This window comes from Oncorhynchus clarkii, chromosome 17, assembly GCF_045791955.1.
Source record: "Oncorhynchus clarkii lewisi isolate Uvic-CL-2024 chromosome 17, UVic_Ocla_1.0, whole genome shotgun sequence".
Taxonomy (NCBI): Eukaryota; Metazoa; Chordata; class Actinopteri; order Salmoniformes; family Salmonidae; genus Oncorhynchus; species Oncorhynchus clarkii.
In genome coordinates this window covers 1,065,109-1,071,126 of record NC_092163.1, presented here as the reverse complement: position 1 = coordinate 1,071,126, position 6,018 = coordinate 1,065,109, and positions in this window count along the sequence as shown.

Sequence of the window (6,018 nt, the reverse complement as noted above, 5' to 3'; positions counted from 1 at the left end):
GACTATAGATCCGACAGAGAGGAAGAAAATGTGCAGTCTTCCTGACAGCCTTACAAATGGCTTTGAGCAAGAAATGGAACATCCCGAACCAAGGTGCATTTAGTGGCAGCAAGCATTGTAGACCAAGCTAAAGAGTACATCCAGCTTATAGTAAACACTCAAAATGAAGGCTTTCAAAGAGGATACATGTCACAGACACAACACATTGACTGTCAGGAGTTAAATGGACTTGACGTGTGGAAAGTCATTGTGGGAAGGTTTAGAAAACTAAGACAGGAACACAGTTGTCTACTGTGAAGTTAACGTGAATGTGCTTCATATTATAATATAAGGAGGCCTATATATCCTCATCAGTGTGTTCTGCTGTAGTCTACATTGATTGAAGTTATATTCTGATATTGTGATATTTGTTCTACTGTTACATTGATTTGTTGTAAGGCCCACAGCAGTGTGTGTTCTGCTGTAGTCTACATTGATTGAAGTTATATTCTGATATTGTGATATTTGTCCTACTGTTACATTGATGTGTTGTAAGGCCCACAGCTGAGTGTGTTCTGCTGTAGTCTACATTGATTGAAGTTATATTCTGATATTGTGATATTTGTCCTACTGTTACATTGATGTGTTGTAAGGCCCACAGCTGAGTGTGTGTTCATGTGGCCCTTGTTCTGCAATAACGTCTAAACATGTTGCTCAACATTGAGGTCTCGAAATTTAGGCTCTAAGAAATTCAGACTTGTTTAAGCCCCACAGCTAAACTCGAGTAGGTTGGCATACTATAGGCCCCTCAAACTCAACTCTGGATCTTGAAGCCAGTTCCACTGTACTTTAAAAAAAATTGTTCCCTTCTAATCAGGGAATGATTTACACCTGGGACACCTGGTGTGCGCAATCAATTATCAGGTAGAACAGAAAACCAGCAGGCTCCGGACCTCGTAGGGTCAGAGTTGACTACCCCTGGTATAGGCTATGCGTATGACGGGTGTTCAGTAGTGACGTCTAAAATGGTTTGAAGGAATCATCACCTTGAAGAGCGCTGTCCGTTTCACCACCATATATAGTAGGCTACTTGGCTGTTTACTCTGCTGCGCTGCTACTTTGTGATTGACACTTTTTTTCCTCATGCGTTCCGGTACCTCAAGCCCCCCGGATATCCCCCCTGTAAGCTATTGTAAGAGAGATAAAAAAAAAATAAAGTTAGAGAGATAGAGGGTAAGAGAGAGAAAGAGTAAGTACATCTAATTCTGCCATTCATTCGTGTCATAATATCGTGATAAAATGTTCACGGTCTTGAAAATAGAACCCTAACGTTCTCTTTGGTATCGCGTGATTTTACGTCAGTCTCATGAAGACTACAGAACTGGCAACGTACAAGTTTCATCTTTATTGTCAACATACCAGACAATTTGGCGTTGACACTTCCTCCCACTGGTGTTCACACGGAGCGATTTTTAAGGCCACGCCTCCAACAAGTCACACCTCCAAACATTGTATCATATCAGTTAGCAAACAAAAAAAACAGGCAACTTCTGCGCACTTGGGTGCTGCCATAGTTACATTGGCAGTGCCAGTCCAATAAAGGCTTGAGGCAACACTCTTGCCGCCTGAAGGAAGGTCACAGTGAGGTCACAGTGAGGCTGTCAATGAGAGCAGTACCATGGTCACCACACTGTAGCTGGTCCTGATCCCCCTCAACTCCATGGTCACCACACTAGCTGGTCCTGATCCCCCTCAACTCCATGGTCACCACACTGTAGCTGGTCCTGATCCCCCTCAACTCCATGGTCACGACACTAGCTGGTCCTGACCCCCCTCAACTCCATGGTCACCACACTGTAGCTGGTCCTGAACCCCCTCAACTCCATGGTCACCACACTGTAGCTGGTCCTGATCCCCCTCAACTCCATGGTCACCACATTGTAGCTGGTCCTGATCCCCCTCAACTCCATGGTCACCACACTAGCTGGTCCTGATCCCCCTCAACTCCATGGTCACCACACTCCATGGTCACCACACTGTAGCTGGTCCTGATCCCCCTCAACTCCATGGTCACCACACTGTAGCTGGTCCTGATCCCCCTCAACTCCATGGTCACCACACTGTAGCTGGTCCTGATCCCCCTCAACTCCATGGTCACCACACTGTAGCTGGTCCTGATCCCCCTCAACTCCATGGTCACCACACTGTAGCTGGTCCTGATCCCCCTCAACTCCATGGTCACCACACTGTAGCTGGTCCTGATCCCCCTCAACTCCATGGTCACCACACTGTAGCTGGTCCTGATCCCCCTCAACTCCATGGTCACCACACTAGCTGGTCCTGATCCCCCTCAACTCCATGGTCACCACACTGTAGCTGGTCCTGATCCCCCCTCAACTCCATGGTCACCACACTGTAGCTGGTCTTGATCCCCCTCAACTCCATGGTCACCACACTGTAGCTGGTCCTGATCCCCCTCAACTCCATGGTCACCACATTTGTAGCTGGAGGGAGGAGGCTGCAGCAAATAGCTGATGGACACACAGTCTAAAAGCTCTGTGGAGGAATGGAAACACACGCACACACACACACACACACACACACACACACACACACACAGATTAAACAGTGCAGAGTCACACTGCAGTATACATTAAGAAACACCAGTGAAGGGGCCTCCCGAGTGGTGCAGTGGTCTAAGGCACTGCAGTGGTCTAAGGCACTGCAGTGGTCTAAGGCACTGCAGTGGTCTAAGGCACTGCAGTGCTAGCTGTGCCACTAAAGATTCTGGGTTAGAGTCCAGGATCTGTCGCAGCCGGGCCTCGACCGGGAGACCCATGGCGCGGCGCACAATTGGCTCAGCGTCGTCCAGGTTAGGGGAGGGGTTTGGCCGGCAGGGATGTTCTTGTCCCATCATGCACTAGCGACTCCTGTGGCGGGCCCGGGAGCAGTGTACGCTGACACAGTCGCCAGGTGTTCGGTGTTTCCTCCGACACATTGGTGCAGCTGGCTTCCAGGTTAAGTGGGCATTGTGTCAAGAAGCAGTGCGACTTGGTTGGGTTGTGTTTCAGAGGACGCATAGCTCTCGACCTTCGCCTCTCCTGAGTTAGTACGGGAGATACAGCGATGGGACAAGACTGTAACTACCAATTTGGATACTCCTCAAACTTTTCCAATCTCACTTGCCACTCCTTCCCCAACAATATCTGCACACTCTCTCTCTCTGCCTTCCATGCCACTCTCCAACCCCTCTCTCCCTCCCGTCTTACCCCTTCCACCTCTCCCTCCCTGAGTAAGCAAGCAGCCATGCACAAGTCTTGGGTTGTGTGATCTGGAACAGCTCATAGGCTCCTGCTCTGTCTGCTGTTTCTGTAGTGAGACAGCTTGATGTACCAGTACACCTCCTGGACAGGACACTAGTCTATCTCCTGTTTCTGTAGTGAGGCAGCTTGATGTACCAGTACACCTCCTGGACAGGACACTAGTTTATCACAAGGCCTTAACCCCAATCTATCTCTCTATATTGCTGTGTGCAGCATTTCCCAGAGGGGGATCATTTTGGTTTTGGTTACATTTTATTTGGATAGTGCAGATTTGGTATCTATAGATCCTCTACAGTTGGTCATACTATCAACAAACAATCTGTTCATAAGGCAACTGCTTGCCAAGGTTAGAATAAGGGTTATGGTAAAGGGTAAGTTTAGGGTCAGGGTAAGTTTAGGGTCAGGATAAGGGTTATGGTAAAGGGTAAGTTTAGGGTCAGGGTCAGGGTTATGGTAAAGGGTAAGTTTAGGGTCAGGGTCAGGGTTATGGTAAAGGGTAAGTTTAGGGTCAGGATAAGGGTTATGGTAAAGGGTAAGTTTAGGGTCAGGGTCAGGGTTATGGTAAAGGGTAAGTTTAGGGTCAGGATAAGGGTTATGGTAAAGGGTAAGGTCAGGGTCAGGGTTATGGTAAAGGGTAAGTTTAGGGTCAGGATAAGGGTTATGGTAAAGGGTAAGTTTAGGGTCAGGGTCAGGGTTATGGTAAAGGGTAAGTTTAGGGTCAGGATAAGGGTTATGGTAAAGGGTAAGTTTAGGGTCAGGGTCAGGGTTAAGGGTTAAGGCTACGCTAGAGCTAGTAGAAATGTTACTGATAGTCTGTAGAACATCTACAGATGGACTAACCAAATAAAGTGTTACCTTGGTTTTTGCCCGAGCGCTACACAGCTGATTAAAATAATCAAAGCTTGATGAGTTGATTATTTAAAATCAGCTGTGTATGACTAGGACAAAATCTCAAATACACACACCCCTTAGGGACCCCGGGGCCGAGTTCGCGAAAAGCGGGCGTGGTGCAAAGCAGAGACTGCACCAGGTCCCATTAACAGCGTTGGGAAAGCTGCTCTGAAAATATAGTTTACCAAGCCACCAATTACTGAACACTGGAAGTTAAGCTACTGGTACGCTAACGCTACTTTTGAGAAACAAAGTTTACTCAGTGACTTTAAAAAAATTAAATAAAGTATTTCACTACTACATCCCAAACTACTTCATAATTACCATCTCTAAATCTGAAACGTTAGACTACATATTGCAAGAACAGATCACTTCGGGGGTCAAATGTCAGCAGAATGTGTAATTTAGCTTAATACCACAAAAACAAAATGTTTCAAGTGAGAATTCGGCACATCTGATAAAAGACAGGAAGAGATTGTCTACTTCACCCATATTGTGTCGTTCCAGTAGTTAGCAGTTAGCGACATGCCAAAAAAAGTCATTAACTGAAAACGTTACTGAAACCCATTTTGTAACGTTCCCCAGCAAACACTACTGAAACCCATTTTGTAACGTTCCCCAGCAAACACTACTGAAACCCATTTTGTAAACGTTCCCCAGAAAACACTACTGAAACCCATTTTGTAACGTTCCCCAGCAAACACTACTGAAACCCATTTTGTAACGTTCCCCAGCAAACACTACTGAAACCCATTTTGTAACGTTCCCCAGCAAACACTACTGAAACCCATTTTGTAACGTTCCCCAGCAAACACTACTGAAACCCATTTTGTAACGTTCCCCAGCAAACACTACTGAAACCCATTTTGTAACGTTCCCCAGCAAACACTACTGAAACCCATTTTGTAACGTTCCCCAGCAAACACTACTGAAACCCATTTTGTAACGTTCCCCAGCAAACACTACTGAAACCCATTTTGTAACGTTCCCCAGCAAGAAAACCCAAATAATAATTGCTCAGAGTCACTGACAACAACCAAAACGAAACAGGAGGGGTTCTGAAAGACACTCATGGGGGGTGTCCACTGATAGTTGACTAGCAACAACAACAAGTGGAACGTAAAAGACTCCCACTAAATTTTCTCAAGAGGCAAACTAAATAAAAACCCAAACTGAAAAGACAGGAAGCCAAAACCAAAACTGGGAAGATCAGACACAGGAATGTTTATGTAGAAATCAAACTAAAAGATGTTGACCCTCCACATCTCTCTCACTGGCCCAGCCACTTTTAAATTTCACCTGGGCAAGCACTTGACTGATTTCCTTATATGAATCTTTGAAATTATTACATTTATGTTTTTTAGTTCAGTGTAGTTAAATTACACGTGGTTCCCCGACAGCCCATTTTGTTTCCAGTCTTTGGTATGACTAATTTTGTCCATTCTTCGATATAAACCACCTGTTTTTTTTAGGGGATAATACATGTTTATTCTGAGGAAGAGTTCCTTATCAGTAGGAAACACACTTTAGTGTGACACTAAAGGGAGGGACTAAGGCTACATAACAAATGGTGCACTATTCCCTATACAGTGCACTACAGAGCGCTATGGGCTAAAAACACAAACTTCACTGGCTGCATTGTGAATGCGACTCAATAGCACCACCTACAGGACGATAGGGGAAACTACGGACTACATTGTGAATGCGACTCAATAGCACCACCTACAGGACGACATGTGAAACTACGGACTGCATTGTGAATGCGACTCAATAGCACCACCTACAGGACGACAGGGGAAACTACGGACTGCATTGTGAATGCGAC